The 19,345-nt window shown below is 43.3% G+C and overlaps 1 long non-coding RNA gene across 1 annotated transcript in view; it reads right to left on the reverse strand.

The window, feature by feature from the left end:
- Positions 1–14,754: 14,754 nt before the first annotated feature.
- Positions 14,755–19,345, reverse strand: part of LOC115030398 (uncharacterized) — an 8,420-nt gene continuing 3,829 nt past the window's right edge. Inside the window, exons 2-4 of the long non-coding RNA XR_003836004.1 lie at positions 17,879–17,973; positions 15,296–15,488; positions 14,755–14,964 (exon numbers count right to left, since the gene is read on the reverse strand). This is a non-coding gene — a long non-coding RNA (uncharacterized LOC115030398). The remainder of the gene's footprint in view (positions 14,965–15,295; positions 15,489–17,878; positions 17,974–19,345) is intronic.

Raw genomic sequence — 19,345 nt, forward strand, 5'->3', positions numbered from 1 at the left:
CCTTTACAAGCTTTCTCTCAGTTCATTCACTTGCTACTACTGTCCTACCTTTCCCCATTCCACTCAGTTGGTCTTCCTTAACATTCCAGGCATATTGCTCCAGCTTTTCTCTGTCTAGACAGCCCTTTGGCTGTCAGTCATTTGCTCGGACCTCAAGTTTCTTAGTGTGCTGCTGCATACCAGACTCCAGTGAATGTGACCACCTGTTCTTACCTTAAAACACTCATCTGTTCACCCCGTCTACTTTTTTTCTGGGTCCTATATAACTTTCTACCCCACAGACCCCACATTTTCATTGAGTCCAGGTCTGGGGCCTCTCACTGCTACAGCTGCTTCATGAGAGCAGAATAAAGCTTGATTTGTTTTCATCACTGAGACGGCTGATGAAGGGGGAAAGTCGAGGTTCAAAGAATAGCCCAGTGGTTAAGAGTGCTTGCTTTTCTCCCAGAGGCCTTGGGTTCAGTTCCCAATACCCACATGGTGGCTTACAACTGTCTGTAACTACAGTTCCTGGGGATCCAATGCCCCTTTCTGACCTCCAGGATCACAAGGCACACATATGCTACATGGACAAACATGCACGCATATACATCAAATAAACAATCTTTTTAAAAGAGAGTGACAATAGCAAACCAAATGACTCCCACGTGAATTGTGGGGGACTGCACAGCCAATAGATGGCATTTAAGATGTTTTATATTATGCTACAATGTTGGCAGAAAGGTGTGGCAGAAGGCCCCACAGCTCTCTAGCCCCTGGGAGTTCATGAGATGTGTTTTCAAGCTAGCCTCTTTAGTTAGCTCAGAACAGGAGTGGAAGATGGTGCCAGCAACTCTCCACGTCCTCACGTGTTCTGGGGTTCTGAGAACACCACATTTCTCCAGGCTCAGAGACAAGCTGTAGTCCAAACCTCTACCTGTTTGGGCTATATGGGTTTATACAAATTCTCTGGGGAGCCAGGAAGAACTGGCCCCCTGCAAGTGGACAGTCAGTATTTATTCAGTTAATACACCGGTGCTAAAAGTCAGCACACTGGGCTGAATTATGATGTGAAAGAAGAGGAAATATAAGAGCATTGTGGGAAGGCAATGTGGTTCCCAGCAGGAAGCCTGTGCTCTACAGTCAGACTATTCTAATGCGATAGCATTAGAGTCATATCCGATGATACATGTAGATATTCCCCCATAGTGGCTGGATACATGCATGGGCAAATAGGAGCTGTGCTAATAGAGGTGTACTTTATACAAACCTCATATCTTCTATTTTAATATGGAATGCTATGTTTGTAAATGTCCCCTGCAGTGTTTAACTTCCTTCTGCTTACACTCCATCCAAGTCCTGAGGACCTGGCCATCACTGTTTAGTAAATCATAGCAGCGACGGAATCATTTCCCATGAAGACTGGAGAAAAGAGCGCTACAGACTTACAGCTGCCAATCTCGGTATTCTCATGGAAGCCCTGTAGTCCTCCCTCTAAAGTAGAAGCACAGAATAATGATGTCTAACGTTGATCTATGTGAATTCACTTAAACCTTACAGTAACTTCGTAAGCCAGATATAGCCAGCCTCACTTTATTTATTTATTTTTTTTTTTTAGTGGATATGAGGCAGATTCTAACTTCAGTGAATCTTTTTCTTTTTTTTTTAATTTTTTTTAATTTTTAATATTTTTTATTACATATTTTCCTCAATTACATTTCCAATGCTATCCCAAAAGCCCCCCATAGCGCCCCCCACCTCCCTACCCACCCATTCCCATTCTTTTGGCCCTGGCATTCCCCTATATTGGGGCATATAAAGTTTGCAAGTCCAATGGGCCTCTCTTTCCAGTGATGGCCGACTAGGCCATCTTTCGATACATATGCAGCTAGAGACAAGAGCTCTGGGGTACTGGTTAGTTCATCATGTTTTTCCAACTATAGGGTTGCAGATCCCTTTAGTTCCTTGGGTACTTTCTCTAGCTTCTCCATTGGGAGCCCTGTGATACATCCAATAGCTGACTGTGAACATCCACTCCTGTGTTTGCTAGGCCCCTGCATAATCTCACAAGAGACAGCTATATTTGGGTCCTTTCAGCAAAATCTTGTTAGTGTATGCAATGGTGTCCGCGTTTAGAAGCGGATTATGGGATGGATCCCTGGATACGGCAGTCTCTAGATGGTCCATCCTTTCATCACAGCTCCAAACTTTGTCTCTGTAACTCCTTCCATGGGTGTTTTGTTCCCAATTCTAAGAAGGGGCACAGTGTCCACATTTTGGTCTTCATTCTTCTTGAGTTTCATGCGTTTAGCAAATTGTATCTTATATCTTGGGTATCCTAAGTTTTGGGCTAATATCCACTTATCAGTGAATACATATTGTGTGAGTTCCTTTGTGATTGTGTTACCTCACTCAAGATGATGCCCTCCAGGTCCATCCATTTGGCTAGGAATTTCATAAATTCATTCTTTTTAATAGCTGAGTAGTACTCCATTGTGTAAATGTACCATAATTTCTGTATCCATTCTGTATCCATGTTGAGAAATATCTGGGTTCTTTCCAGCTTCTGGCTATTATAAATAAGGCTGCTATGAACATAGTGCAGCATGTGTCCTTCTTACCGGTTGGGACATCTTCTGGATATATGCCCAGGAGAGGTATTGCTGGATCCTCCGGTAGTACTATGTCCAATTTTCTGAGGAACCGCCAGACTGATTTCCAGAGTGGTTGTACAAGCTTGCAATCCCACCAACAATGGAGGAGTGTTCCTCTTTCTCCACATCCTCGCCAGCATCTGCTGTCACCTGAATTTTTGATCTTAGCCATTCTGACTGGTGTGAGGTGGAATCTCAGGGTTGTTTTGATTTGCATTTCCCTGATGATTAAGGATGTTGAACATTTTTTCAGGTGCTTCTCTGCCATTCGGTATTCTTCAAGTGAGAATTCTTTGTTCAGTTCTTTGCCCCATTTTTTTAATGGGGTTATTTGACTTTCTGGAGTCCACCTTCTTGAGTTCTTTATATATATTGGATATTAGTCCCTTATCTGATTTAGGATAGGTAAAGATCCTTTCCCAATCTGTTGGTGGTTTTTTTGTCTTATTGATGGTGTCTTTTGCCTTGCAGAAGCTTTGCCGTTTCATGAGGTCCCACTTGTCAATTCTCGATCTTACAGCACAAGCCATTGCTGTTCTATTCAAGAATTTTTCCCCTGTGCCCATATCTTCAAGGCTTTCCCCCACTTTCTCCTGTATAAGTTTCAGTGTCTCTGGTTTTATGTGAAGTTCCTTGATCCACTTAGACTTGACCTTAGTACAAGGAGATAGGAATGGATTGATTCACATTCTTCTACATGTTAACAACCAGTTGTGCCAGCACCATTTGTTGAAAATGCTGTCTTTCTTCCACTGGATGTTTTTAGCTCCCTTGTCGAAGATCAAGTGACCGTAGGTGTGTGGGTTCATTTCTGGCTCTTCAATTCTATTCCATTGGTCTATTTGTCTGTCACTATACCAGTACCACGCAGTTTTTATCACAATTGCTCTGTAGTAAAGCTTTAGGTCCGGCCTGGTGATTCCACCAGAGGTTCTTTTATCCTTGAGAAGAGTTTTTGCTATCCTAGGTTTTTTGTTATTCCAGATGAATATGCAGATTGCACTTTCTAATTCGTTGAAGAATTGATTTGGAATTTTGATGGGGATTGCATTGAATCTGTAGATTGCTTTTGGCAAGATAGCCATTTTTACAATGTTGATCCTGCCAATCCATGAGCATGGGAGATCTTTCTATCTTCTGAGATCTTCTATAATTTCTTTCTTTAGAGACTTGAAGTTTTTATTATACAGATCTTTCACTTCCTTAGTTAGAGTCACGCCAAGATATTTTATATTATTTGTGACTATTGAGAAGGGTGTTGTTTCCCTAATTTCTTTCTCGGCCTGTTTATTCTTTGTGTAGAGAAAGGCCATTGAGTTGTTTGAGTTAATTTTATATCCAGCTACTTCACCGAAGCTGTTTATCAGGTTTAGGAGTTCTCTGGTGGAATTTTTAGGGTCACTTATATATACTATCATATCATCTGCAAAAAGTGATATTTTGACTTCATCTTTTCCAATTTGTATCCCTTTGATCTCCTTTTGTTGTCGAATTGCTCTGGCTAGGACTTCAAGTACAATATTGAATATGTATGGAGAAAGTGGACAGCCTTGTCTAGTCCCTGATTTTAGAGGGATTGCTTCAAGCTTCTCACCATTTACTTTGATGTTGGCTACTGGTTTGCTGTAGATTGCTTTTATCATGTTTAGATATGGGCCTTGAATTCCTGATCTTTCTAAGACTTTTATCATGAATGGGTGTTGGATCTTGTGAAAAAGCCAGCCTCACTTTAAAGGTAAGAAAATTGAAGCCCAAAAAGAGGTAGTGACTTGGCCAAGATGACAAATGTGGCCAGGGTGAGCCTTACCTATAGGCTGTGCATTTAAGCACTGTTACACTAGTCAAACAATTTTATACTCCAGAATGAAAACATGAGTACTTTACCACATAGAACCACAGTGATAGCAGCCTTAGCTCCAATGTCTATTAAGTGACCATATTATGGTTTCTTTAATCATTTCTCCTACTTTTGGACAGTTAGGTTATTTTAAATTTTTTACTTTCATAAACAAGAGGAGATAAATATCATCATATATAAAGTATTTTTCTATGGTAAGGATCAATCACTAGCAGTGAAGATACAAGGGCAAAGGTAAAGACATGGGAATCCTGGCTCCTAGTGGTTTTTCCACACAGGTCTATATTCTGCCAATAGCCAGAAGCTTCCTGGCCCATCCCAGGGGATTCTGATCCAGTAGATATGCTGGTCCTCAGGACATTCTAGTGGCTCTGATGTTGGCCAATTAGAGGATTGTCTGGCCTATTCAATTGTCCTCCTTTACAAGAACATTCTCTGAATTGTTTTAATTTCCAAAAATTTGAAAATTACGTGTGTCTGTGTGCATGCATGCATGTGCACACGTGCACTGGTGAACACACTATGGTATATGTGTGGAGTTCAGTGGACATTTTCAGGAGTCAATTCTCTCCTCCATCATGGAGGCTCTGGAGATGGGACTTAGGTCACCAGACTTGACTGGAAGTGTCTTCATCTGCTGCACTATGGCACCCACCCATACTCTAGGATGTGTGTTTTTCTTTAGTGCTCCCTTCTGGAGCAAATCAGTAATGAGACTTCCACCTGAATGAAAGTGAGCACTAATGCATCCAACAAACCACTAAATTCACAAGGGAATGGCTTCCGTGCTAAACACATAATGCTATACATGAACAATTCCGACTTTTGTTATCACATGCCTTATACTGTGGTTTGAAAGGAAACAAGAATGCAATTTCCATGCAGTTACCCAGGTTGATAAACCTGATGGAGAGTGACTGGGCCGTGGAACTGCTACCTTATCCACAATGACTCATGACACTGATGAGGTGGCAGTGTTGGAATAGAGAATGCCAGATCTGCCAGAAAGTGTTCCAGGCAGAAGAAACTGCAAACCTGCAATGTTTAAACAGCAGCAAAAATAAAGTCAGCATGGATGGAGCACAGCTAGTGAAAACAAGAGCACAGAGGAACGTGGAGGGGTAGGGAGAGTATCACACCACACAAGTTTGTTGGCCTTGGAAAGCAATGGCTATAGTTACGGCCCAGACACTGTACAAAAGCTGGAAAGCAGAGAAATGGCATGCTGTGACACACATTTTCAAAAGACCACTCAAGGAGGTCCTTGGTCCTATGAAGGCTCGATAGATGCCCCAGAGTAGGGGTATCGAGGGTAGGGAGGTGGGAGTGGATGGGTGAGTGGGTGAACACTCTCATAGAAGTAGGGGGAAAGGAAATGGGATAGGGGATTCTGGGAGGGGGGACCAGGTAAGGGGATAACATTTGAAATGTAAATAAATTAAAAGAAAACACTCAAGTTCTTGGATGTAAAGGGGCCAGAGATGAAAAGGAACAATGAAGAGGTGCAGGGAACTTGTGAATTCCAGGCCAGAGATGATAGAGTCATGGTAGAAATGTCGTACCACATTTTCTGTATCCATTCCTCTGTTGAGGGGCATCTGGGTTCTTTCCAGCTTCTGGCTATTATAAATAAGGCTGCTATGAACATAGTGGAGCATGTGTCCTTCTTACCGGTTGGGACATCTTCTGGATATATGCCCAGGAGAGGTATTGCTGGATCCTCTGGTAGTACAATGGAATACTACTCAGCTATTTAAAAAAATGAATTTATGAAATTCCTAGGCAAATGGATGGACCTGGAGGGCATCATCCTGAGTGAGGTAACCCAATCACAAAGGAACTCGCACAATATGTACTCACTGATAAGTGGATATTAGCCCAGAAACTTAGGATACCCAAGATATAAGATACAATTTGCTAAACGCATGAAATTCAAGAAGAACGAAGACCAAAGTGTGGACACTTTGCCCCTTCTTAGAAATGGGAACAAAACACCCATGGAAGGAGTTACAGAGACAAAATTTGGAGCTGTGACGAAAGGATGGACCATCTTGTGATTGCCATATGCAGGGATCCATCCCATAATCAGCTTCCAAACGCTGACATCATTGCATACACTAGCAAGATTTTGCTGAAAGGATCCTGATATAGCTGTCTCTTGTGAGACTATGCCGGGGCCTAGCAAACACAGAAGTGGATGCTCATAGTCAGCTATTGGATGGATCACAGGGCCCCCAATGGAGGAGCTAGAGAAATTACCCAAGGAGCTAAAGGGAACTGCAACCCTATAGTTGGAACAACAATATGAACTAACCAGTACCCCGGAGCTCTTGTCTCTAGCTGCATATGTATCAAAAGATGTCCTAGTCGGCCATCACTGCAAAGAGAGGCCCATTGGACTTGCAAACTTTATATGCCCCAGTACAGGGGAACCCCAGGGCCAAAAAGTGGGAGTGAGTGGGTAGGGGATTGGGGGGTGGGGTGGGTATGGGGGACTTTTGGGATTGCATTGAAAATGTAAACGAGGAAAATACCTAATTTAAAAAAAAATAAAAGAAATGTCGTTGAGTAAAGGGATTCCAGCTATACCTGGTTGCCATGGGAGAACTGCTACCACACAGTGTGAGCCAAGAGAAATGGCTACAGTGAAATACCCAAAGGAATTAACTAGTAAAGAAGTTGGTTGAGTTTGAATCATGGTTGTGGAGACCATCACTAGTGGAGTTACTGCTTTAGAATTTCACTGACGGTGCAAAGTGTAGATATTAATAAACCTTTCATATCATGAGCCAGAAGGCAGAGGGGAGTATGGGCTAGAGTCCTCTGGAGACATGTGCCCAGTACATTACTAAAGGATTTTTCACTCAATGCCATGCATAAAAGGTTCACAACACCTCCAAATACTGTCACCATAGCAACTGAGCCTTTAATGTATGTACCTTATTCAGGGGGTTGCCACTTAGATTTAAACCGTAGAAAGTAGAAACTCAGTGTGTTGGTTATGGTTTGGATATGAAATGCCCACAAAGGGTGGCATGTGGGAAGCTCGCTCCAAGAAGGTAGATCCAACCATTGAGAGGATTGTATGATTGGCTCACAAAGACTCTGATTTAGATCCACCTTACATGGACTACTGGGAGATTGTGGAGACTGAGGAAGGGGGTGCCAGGTCAGAGGAAGTGGGTCACTGGGGATATGTCCCTGGTTGCCACCACTGCTGACTCTCCTCTTCTTCCTCTCTGCCTTCTGACCTTCTTTCTCTTTCTCCTCCTTCCTTTTCCTTCTCTTCCTTCTTCTTTCTCTGTTTGTCCTTCTCTCTCCTTTCCCTTCTTCCCTCTGCGCCCCCCTCCCCTTTCTGGGATTCTGAGATCACTTAACAAAGCAAAGCAAACAAGCAAACAAAAACCATACCTTGGGTCTAAATCAAAGCCTGGGATTGTTAATCTTTATTGATAATCAGGCTGGATTTAGAATCATCCTGGATACCCCTCTGGGTGCATCTTTGAGAGTATTTCAAGAAAAAGTTTAACTAAGGAGGAAAGTCCCACTAAGAATCTGCATGGCATCAACCCACGGTGGGTACCAGATGGAATAAGAAGAAAGCCAGCTGAGCAGCCTGTATCTCCCTTTGCTTGTTTACAGATGCAATGTGACCACCTGTTTCCGTATCCTGCAGACGTGACTTCCCTATCACGACAAACTGCACTATTAAACTGTAAGCTGAAAGAAATCTACTTCCTCACATTGCCTTTTGTCAAGTATTTTGTCCCAGCAGTAAGAAGAGCGACCAACACTAAGCCCTGGGTCTTTTACCTTCCTCATAGCAAGGAGTGGGCTGTGTTGCGTAGGTGGCAGATTCTGCTCAGATTTGAAACCTTGAGACTTGTAGACTGTAATTCTCTCAGCTTTGGTGTGGAGCTTGGAGGAGTATACCCAGTATAGTTCGGAAACTTAGAAATCAGTGTGTTGATATAGGTAATGCCTATGGTGACTGCACCACTGGGCTCAGGCTGCATATGGTTTGTGGAATGATGGGTTTTCAATTCCTGTTGCCGAGACTACTACAGCTGACAGAGGTATAGTCAAATCAATCACTAGCGAGCAAAGGGCCCCTGAAATCAGGAAAATGAGTTACTGGCAGGACACAGACCTGCCATTAACTCTCCCTGTGACACTAGGCAGGTCACCAGATCCAAAAACACAGGGTCTGACCATAAAGAGTTAAATGAAATGGACTCGACTCGAGACCTCAGCGGCTACTTCTTCCTTTTTGCGGAGGAGGTGGGCTCAAATTGGTGTCTGGGAGGGGAATACAAGGTCCACCCTACTCTGTTTCTCAGGGTCTCTCAGTCAAACTTGAAATCTTGCCCCTTGCCCTATCATCCCAGGATGCTGGGTGGGGAGGACACTGGGGCACCTGAGTAGAGGGTGTCTGCTGAATGCAGAGTACTGTGGCAATTATCTGCAGGTGAGGACGCTGAGGCTCAAGGGTAGGAAAGGATCTATCTATCATTAAATCGAGGGCCACTGAGCTGAGCTGGGACCCATTTTCTTATGCTCTATTTGCTACACCCAGCTTCTTCTCTATCCAAGTAAGATGTGAGGGGCACAAGTAAGGGACGGTGCCTGGACTTGGGACAGGAGAAATCTTGTTTAGCACCGAAGCACCAAGCACAGACCCTTGTCACTTCAGCTTGCAAAGAGGTCAGTATCTGAGAAACAGGAAGCCACACTGCATTCAAGGATGACTGTGTGATTTTGGAGAATCTGCCTAACCATTGCTTCTCCTCTCTTCATCCCCAGATAGTCTTAAGGATTTTCTGTCCTCAAGCTATTTGTGCAAAGGGGACAAAACTTTGTTTCTGTTCAGCCACAGTGGGATTGCCTGGCTATCTCATCCTGGTGGATTCCTTCTGATTCTTTCAGCTCCATTCAAAGAGGTGTGTGCCACCCTTGGGTTATTTCTTTCCCAGATAGTGAGCAAAACCCTGCTCAGGAGAACTCCAAAGTAGACAGGTGTGGTATGTACCTGTGTCCCTAGTGCTTGGGAGACTGGGGTAGAAGGTTTGCAATTTGGAGGTTGCCATGGACTGTATACAGAATCCAGACCAGATTGGGCTATACAGTGAGTCTCGAAAGAAAGAAAGAAAAGGATAGAAACCCACACCTACGAATTCTAAGCCCAAATGACTATTGGAGCAATCCAGAAAGCAAGCACCTGCTGCCCTAGTCAATGGGCCCATTATGCATGGCTAACTCCACAGGAGAACACTGTGTCTCTGAGGGCCTGGCCATAACTAGTCCTACCTGTTTCAAGTCAGTACATTCTGTTTGCTGGAGGGATGAAGGCAGAGCAGCACGCACTACCACCTCATCATCGTAAATGCCATTTCGGGTTAATGATTACTGCGCACAGTACTACTGTAGTCCAACTGCACACACAGCATGCCCTTCCCATGGAGTCTGTCAGGCAGCACATAAAGGGTACCATTGTGTGTGTTTGGGGAGAAAGGGAGAGGAGCCTGCAGGTGCCAAGTGTGGTCTCACAGCTCATGGGCTCAGGAGCGGGAGGTGGGGACACTGTGCACATATTTTCTTGTTTTATAAGATAATCTATTTACATTCACTATTGACACTGGGGTACTGTTACTGGAGCTGGGATTCCTGTCATTCAATAAAATATCCTATCAGCCTAGCCTGACATTACAGAACATCAGTGAGATCCCGCAACTGCTGTTCCTGCCTCTGGCTAGAACTGGTTCTTTCATACTGAGGGCCATTCTCTTCTTGCTAGGACATCGTGCAGGCCTGTCTGCAGATTTACCAGTGGGGGTGTCTCTAACCGCCTGGATGGCTGAAGTTAATGGCTCTCAGGCCCCAACCAGCCCCTTCTGCCTGCCAGAGACAAAGCAGGAATGTTCCCCTCCCAAGGTCTCAGTTTACAGGCCTTTAACATTGATAATTAAGCAAGGTTCGCCACCTGCACACCTCTTCCCAAGACAGTCCCGACGATGCCTTTAATCAGCCCAGTCACGGCGCCACCTGTTTCTATTGCCGCCTCCGTTCAGAGGGGATTGCTCAGGGCTAGATGGCTATGACCTTGGCTGTGGCTGTGGGTCAGTGAAACCAGTGGAATGATTTCCCAAGTCCACAGAGACCCTCTTCTCTTGGGACAAATGAAAAAATTCCCAATGCCTGAAATGCCATTTTTATGTATAGCATTTCCCTTGCCTTCCTGGTGGTTGTCACGGGGGATCCAGATAACTCTGGGACAGTGCTAGTGGCGTCTCTAGAATTGACTTGTGAGTGGATTTGTGTGATTAGAAGAGGTATCACGGCATTCCTGCGTGTTGGAGGTGAGAGAGCCACACTGAAAGTGATGAAAGAGAGGCCCAAGAGACCAAGGGAGGCTGACTCCAAACAGTGCACTGTGGCATCAGAGCCACCCCAGGAGTGTTTCCTGGGTGGTCCAAGATAGGATTCTTGTTTCCTTTTTTTTAAAGGAAAAAAAAGTAATGAAAGTAGCCATTCATACATATAGATTCATAATAATTCTCATGAGGTTTGCCCACCAAGCAAAGAACATCCCTCCTCCTCTTTTGGGAACCTCTCCCTTTCACAGTTCTCACTGTGATTCTGGGGGACCTCCCTCTGGAGCTCAAGGCATCATCTAGGCCTGGTCCATCAGGTCACCGTATCTGGTAGACACACTGACTAAAGTCACTGTCTTGTGAATAGGCACTGTTCGGAGCTAAGCTAATGAACCTGCAGTGTAGGGCTTTTGCCAAAATGATTGGGGAAGGGAGCTGTCTTTCTATTGGAGGGGTTAAGCCACGAAAAGGTAGTACAAGGCCAACTAGTAACTTCCTTGTCTGGGAGGGGAATGAACTTAGAAGAATATAGAAAGAAGAAATTTCATAGAACCATATTCATGTAGACCTTATTCAAACAGTTAGCTCTGACTACACTATGGTATTTAGTTACATAAAAGAAACTCCCTCCTTCCCATATTCTTTTTGGCAGTTTGGGTTCCTGATGTAACAGAACAAAATGGTTGTACAGCGATGACTTTCTCACAGTCCACAATGGCACTAGTCTTCAGCTAGTCTTCCACACGTGATTGTTCCAAGTTCTGGTGGACTTGGCTCAAACCTGGACATTGATGGACCTATCAGTGAAGTGGGAACTGCAGTGGAATAGATAGGAGGGAGGGCGAACTACTAATATAGAAACACTTGGATCTCCCCAGAAGAAACACGCTGTAGAAACATACGAGTCTTCTATGGGTGACAATAGACAAGCCTCTTTGGAATATAGAAGATTCTGGAGCCCTAGCACTCACTCACAGTGAGGTATTAATACCAGCAGTAAGCATAATCTAGAACTGTTCAGAAGTATAGAACCTCATTCATGGCCTAGGCACTAATAAGAACCTTGATTTTCAGGTGGCCCTTGAGGGATTTGTGGAGATGTGAAAGGTATCTTTGTGTTCCAGAACCTTAGGAGCATGGGTCCTAGGGACATCACCATCTGTTTTGTATGTGGCAGAATTGTGTATGGAAAAGTAGGTTCCTTTACTTCCAAAAATTTTACAAGTTAGATGTGGGTGGTGATGCACACCTATAAGCCTACCACTTGTGAAGAAGATACGGTCAGATCTCTATGACTAGCCAGGATGATTTAATAAGACCATGTTTCAAGAAACGGAAACAAAAACAAACAAAAGAAAGCTCCCAAACCCCCCCAAAGTTTGAAAATCAGTAGTCTCTATCAGTGTCCATACTCCACAGAGGATGAACAAATGACTTGAGTAGGATGAGCATCAACTGCCAACCCAAGATGAAAGCAGAGACTCTGAAACCCTTTGTGACCCTGGGCAAGACTCCTCAAATCGATCTGTTAAAAACAACAACAAACAACAACAACGACAAAAGGTCATGATAACTTGCTCTACATAAAAGCCTAAAGCATTCTAAGACTTAACAGAGTTTTAAATAAACTTAAAAAAAAATGTCTGGCATGATGGTTGGTCGTGATGGAAGAAGTCAATCTAAAACAAAGTATAATGACGTAGATGCATGAAAATGCCCTAATGAAACCCATTACTTTTTATGCTAACTTAAAAGAATTTTTAAAAAAATTTAAAGCCTGTTCTTCAATATAAAAAGAGGCAAAGTGCAGACTGGTTGAAAAAAAGTAACAAACATATTCTATAAGGGACTTTTATCTTCTCAAAACTCAGTAATAATAAAGCCCATGACCTAATTAAACGTGAGGAAAGATTTGACTAGATACTTCACAAAACAATCTATAGGGATGGAAAATAAACACATGAGAAGATGGCATTAGTTGTTAGTAAAGTGAAATCTAAAACCACAAGGAGATCGCTGGGCATGCCTAGTCGGTTGGCAAACCCCCAAGCCAACAAGCCCACCATTTGAGTGCCATGAGATCTATACACGGTACGTGGTCACCCATGGCTGGTGGAAACTCAGGAATAGAATGGTCGCCTTGCAAATGGCTTGATAGTTTCTTACAAATTTCCACATATACTTATCGTATGATCAAGGGATCCCACCTCTAAGTATTTGCCCAACAGAAATCAAAACACACACTCACACCCAAAAATTGCATACATGAGCATTTACAGAAGCATTAGTTACAATAACCAAAACCTGGACACGATCCAAATGTCCTTCAACTGGTGAATGGATAAACAAACTCTACATCTATACAATGGGATACTTGCTAGCAATGAAAATCATTGAAAAAAATGTGTGGGCAAATCTCAAAAGGGCTACGCTGTATGAAGGAAGGCAGATTCAGGCTACATACAATACGTCTGTGATTTCATTCTGAATGATGCACAACCATAGAGGAAAAAACACAGAAGAGTAACTCCCAGGCTGGAGCCAAAGGAGGTGACTGATGATAAAGGTATTAGATGCTAGTTTCCTGGACTGTTGTAACAGAGTACCACAGATGAAGCGATGAGGCAATAGGGATTCATTATATAATAGATCTGGAGGCTGCAAATCCACGCTCAATGACTTGGCTTGCATTCTGTACGAGAAGGTCTGTTTTAGGGCTCTCTCCTTAGCTTGCAGACCTCCAAGTTTACATTTGCAAGAACTTCTTCCTTCACACGTCTGTCTACAAACTTTAGTTCTTCTCTCCATGTCAGGATGTTGTTATAGAGCCCACAGTAGCCTCGAACTTCCCGAGTCGTCTTTCCAAGGGCTTAGATTACAGACAAATCCTAATGACCTTGCTTAATTTATTACCCTTATATAGAGCCGATCACCAAATAAAGTCATTTTCTGTCGTTCTGAAGGCTGGCATTTTAACATAGGAATTGACTGTGGCAGTGGGGGGAAGGTGGGGTGGGGGATACAACTCAACCTGGGAAGGGCACAAGGTAAGCTGGGAAAGCTGGGAATGTACTATTACATCTTTCTCACAGTGTGGGCTCATCTGCATGCATTTGTGCTGCTATGAAACATTTCTTTCCTTCATGTAACACAACTGAATTTTTTTTTTTAGTTATAAAAATGAAAGGGGGAGGACTGGTGGGCGTGGCACAGCTCAGTGAAGAGCTTAACGATGCAAACTGAAGGTGAGTTTCATCACCAGACTGTTTTAAAAACTGAGGGGGGTGGGCGCTGAGGGATGATGAGAGCAATTCTCAGCACTCACATGGTGGCTCAGAACTGCACTTCCAGCTCCAGGAGATCCAATGCCCTCTTCTGGCCTCCACAGTACCAAGCATGCAATACTTGCAGGCAAAATACTGACACATATAAGTAGTAAAGCATAATAAAATAAAATATATAAAAATAAAAACCATGGGACATGGTAATTCATACTCATAATCCCAGTTCTAAGAAGGCCAGACATGTAGATCCCAGACAGGTAGATCCTAGACAGGTAGATCCCAGACAGGTCGATCCCAGACAGGTCAATCCCAGTGGTTAGCCAACCCAAGCTATTTGATGAATCCCAGGCCAGTAAGAGACTCAACCTCCAAGAAAAGGGTGTAATTGCCTTAGGAATGATAACAGAAGCTGTCCCTGACCTTTACATGCAGGTGCATACACATTGGCATACATGTGTGCACCTGCATATATACACAGAAAATGCAGTGGGTATCTGAAACTTTTCCACAGATGACTACCCTGTCTTTTGCTGGTCTACTGCACTTTCCTGGATGCATTGCACTGCTAACCCTGCAGTTGCTCTCAGGTTCTGGGGAAATGGTACCTTCTGCTATGTGAATCCATTGGTCAGCAGCATTCAGTGCTTTCATAAACCACCGTCCTGAGTGGGATGAATCAAGAAAGTGAGAACCAACTGGGAGAATCCAGTTTGGGACTTGCTGAAGTTAGCTGAAGTGGGCTCAGCTCCCAGACGCTGTGCATCTCCCTTGGGTGTTTCTGTCCTGTCAGCTCCCATCTGAGGCCACTCAGAGGTCACCTACAGAAGGAGACAGGAGATCAAACAGCTCCCCAGCTACACTCAGAAACACAGGAAAGAACTCAGGAGGTGACCTCATCCGCAGGGGAGGAGAATGAGGCGGTGAACTCGTTCCACACACTCCATGTTGGGGGTATAGGTAGGTCAGCCACTTACAGAGGTTGCTTCACCAGGGCCAGGGCGGAGAAGTGTTCAAGGGGCCAAAGATAACAAACTTTGGAGCCTCTCTCTTTCCAACTCCCATGGCAGCCTCTCCTGCCCTTAAGCTTTCTTGCCTGTCTTATTCTGCCCCCATCTGACTTGTTGACATTTTGCAGGTTACTGACTGTACCTGCTCAAGCAAGATAGAACAGCTTGACCGGCAGTAGGAGTGGTCTGAAGCAAGGGGCTGGGCACATGCTGATTTTCTGACCACTGTCTTCCTTCAGGACAATATTACTTGTAGGCAGGCCTCTCTGAATATCGAACTGCATTGGTCTTCCCCTGAATGGGTGGTGAAGCCTGGAGACCAGGCAGAGAACCAACTGGAAAGAAGGGAACCACAGAATTAACCCTGTCAAGGGACTAGATAGGGCGCTCTGCCCACATTGGGGAGGGGGGCTGAGCTGGAGCTAAAAGCTAGTGGCACAGCTAGTATGGGGGCAGATTGCTTGGCAAAGACTGAAGTGGGGGCCTCTGAGCTCTTTAACCCCATGGCTTGGTACTTTTCAGGTATCTGCCAGCAGTGAGCTCACTGTTTTGGTAACCTTCTCACCCTCCAGATTCCTGGGGATGCTCTGTCTAGCATCTAGTCCATTCGACTCTGTTGTTGTGTCTCTCTTCACTCCTACACCAAATGTTTAAAAAAAAGCTTCCCCTTAATTCATAAACTAAAATACACAAACAAAACCAACCCTTCCATTTCCTGTGTCAGCCTTCTTACCTTTTATAAAGCAGAAGTAAAGGAAGACTTGTGGTTATACGAAGAGCAGGAGATACAGATTCAGGGCATCTTTGTTTCCAGGAAGGTATTTCCTATTGTTTTCTTAAAGACTTCTAAAAATACTGCTCTAGACAAGTTTCTTTCTGTCTGTCCCTGTCCCCCCCCCCATGTCTCTGTGTGTGTATACGTGTGTGTCTTTCTCTGTGTCCAATAACCCAGTGACCATCCCCACTTGTCTTTGATTTTTGGAGCTGCCATAACAAAGTACTACAAGCCAGATACAGTTGTGCATGATATAAGTGAGGCAGGCATGGGGCATTCTCCCCTCAGTACACGGCTAGCCCTGGGTGGCATGCAGAGATTCTCCTAGGACACTGGAGTTCACATTCTTAGCCATAACTTGCGTCTGTTTCAAAGTCAATTATATGGCCTCTCTTTCCATATGACCAGCGCAGTATTAAATGGACGCTCTGAACTTAACCCTTCTCTGGCAAATGGGGAGGGAGACAGTGAGTCACTCAGCATGAAAGTTGCTTGGGCCAAGGAGATGTCAGCTATGCACAAGAGCTTCACTTTTACATCCTTCGTGGACCTCTTTCCTTGCCACCAAACTTACGTTGCCTTTTCCAGAACATCCTAAAGAACAAAAGCTGAAGGTCTGGAGAATGCACTGCTTGCGCGGTGCTGCACTAAGCGTTTTGCCTATGTTGCCTCACCTGCTTTTCATTTAACCTCACACCAACCTTGGGAGGCAGGTGTTACAATTATCCCCATTTGACAGGTGAAGGGGAGGCATAAAGAGGTTGAGTAACTTGCGCAAGTTCACACAGCCAGTCGATGACTGCAAACCTGCTACTCACAATGCGGCCTTTCTGATCCATTCTATTGCCCAATGCATGCTAGCACTAAGAGAGATGCTGGGGTAATTGGATGGCTGAAATTGTAGGCGTCTCGAAGGCGCTACCCACAAGTAAGAACAAGAATTTAAGTTAAGGGAGTATTTTTAGTTGAGAAGGGAGTGTCTGTTTTTTCTTTTCAAAATTCAAACCTCTCATCATTTTTCTGGCCATCCATAGTATTGGTCAATAGAGAATGTCTTTAAATATTTATAGATGAAAGATGTCTAATATAAAACTCTGAGAGGCCACATCTAGACGAATGAAGATGTGAAGGCTGTAAGCTGGTTGGACACTCTAGACTACTGACTATTTCAAAGTCAAATGCAAAAAAAATGGAAAAAAAATCCCATGGCTGGTCTCATTTGGATATTGGACTGCCACTTTTAAATCTCTACTTAGCACTTTGCCTTGCCTGTCACAGACACTGAGTTCCTAATGAGCTGTTTGAAGTAGCTGGGTATTTTCTAGACATTTTTCCCATTGTTCACTAAGGTTCTGAATGATATCCTGCAAAGAGAGGAGGAACCCAAGAACTGACGGGAACCATCTGAGACGGGTTATTGTATACTATGACTTCCATGATGCAAGCAGTCACAGATCCACACATCTCCAGGCAGGTAAATGCAGGAGGATGAAGCAGCCTCCTGACAACTGAGACGGTTAGAAGCATTTAGCCATTTAGCAGATGTACAGACATGTTCTGCCTAGAGATAAGCACATTCCAGCTTCTAAAACCATCACTCAGAGAAATAATAAATAACAAGTAAAACAAACGGAAACAGCTCAGCCTGGATGCAATGTGGTATCCTGGTTTGAGTTGTGGGGGGAAAAAACCCAGAAATTGATGGCACAATCAGTGAAATGTAAATAAAGACTGCAGCTTATCAATAACATGCCAATGTTAATTCCCTTTGTATTGACAAATGTGTTTGTGTGAGAAGGCAGCATTAGAGGAAATTAGGAGGGGCAGATAGGAACACATTGTTTAATCTTGGCAACTTTTTATAAATCTAAATCTTCCAACGGAATACATTTATTTATAAACAAGTTATGCCTTCAGATAAAGTCAATAGTAACAATTGCTCTCACTTACACAGTTATGGGGCTTTGATGTATAAGAATTTCCTTTGTTAATTCATTTATTCTTCATGACAACTCTCTCAGGTATGTAGACATGATACCTTCTTTCTGTGGGTCAGGAAAATGAAGCACAGGTCATTTATCTTGTCCAAGGTCACATGGTCACTATGTGGCAGAGCCAGATTCCTATTCCAAACCACACTGCTTCTCCTCCATTGCCACAAACCAGAGATGAAAAACTATATTGGAATCAGAGATTGGCAGGTGAGGATTTGTATCAGTGAACAAAACTGGGCCCACAGGGAATCAAGAGAGACCCTCCTCAGCTGCAGAATTGGAGGGACAGTACCACCTCATACTTATTAGGGTGGCTACTATAAAAAAGAAAAAAAGATAAAAGGCAAGAGGAAAGACAGGAACATGTCTTGGGAAAGATGGAGAAACTGGGATCCTCACTCTTCAGTGGTGAGGATATAAAATGACACAGCTGTGATGGAAAAAAAAAAGCCATTGGACAGTCCCTCGAGAAAGTAAAAATCTAGCAATTCCTATATAGAACAACAACAACAAAAGAATTGAAAGCAGAATTTCAAACAGACACTCTCATGTTACTATTCATAGCAATATTATTCACTATGGCTAACACATGGAAGCAATAATCCCTGAGTGAATAAATGAATAACAGAGAGAGAGTGGGGGGGGGGAGAACACAAAACAGCCACAAATACACAGAAACACACCAAAAAAAAAATAGTTACATTAAAAATACAGAGAGGGGGGGAGAGAACACAAAACACCCACACATACACAGAATCACACAAAAACAAAGTTACATAAAAATTACACATACAATCCCATGCATCCTATCTGATCACTACTGACTAAGACTAGTCTTCAATAACAACAAAAATAATGGAAATCCCACATACACATGGAAGCTGAACAATACTCTACTCAATGATAACTTGGTCAAGGAAGAAATGAAGAAAGAACTTAAAGACTTTTTAGAATTTAATGAAAATGAAAACACATCATACCAACACTTATGGGACACAATGAAAGCAGTGCTAAGAGGAAAACTCATAGCTCTGAGTGCCTCCCAAAAGAAACTGGAGAGAGCATACACTGGCAGCTCGACAGCACACCTGAAATCTCTAGAACAAAAAAGAAGCAAATACACCCAAGAGGAGTAGAGGGCAGGAAATAATCAAACTCAGGGATGAAATCAACCAAATAGAAACAAAAAGAACTATACAAAGAATCAACAAAAGTAGAAGCTAGTTCTTTGAGAAAATCAACAAGATAGATAAACCCTTAGGCAGAATAACCAGAGGGCACAGAGACAGTATCCAAATTAATAAAATCAGAACTGAAAATGGAGACATAAGAACGGAAACTAAGGAATTTCAAAAAAAATCATCAGATCCTATTACAAATACCTATGCTTAACTAAATTGGAAAATCTAGATGAAATAGACAA

The sequence above is a fragment of the Mus caroli genome, unplaced genomic scaffold (assembly GCF_978045245.1).
Source record: "Mus caroli unplaced genomic scaffold, Mus_caroli_1 scaffold_2, whole genome shotgun sequence".
Lineage (NCBI taxonomy): Eukaryota > Metazoa > Chordata > Mammalia > Rodentia > Muridae > Mus > Mus caroli.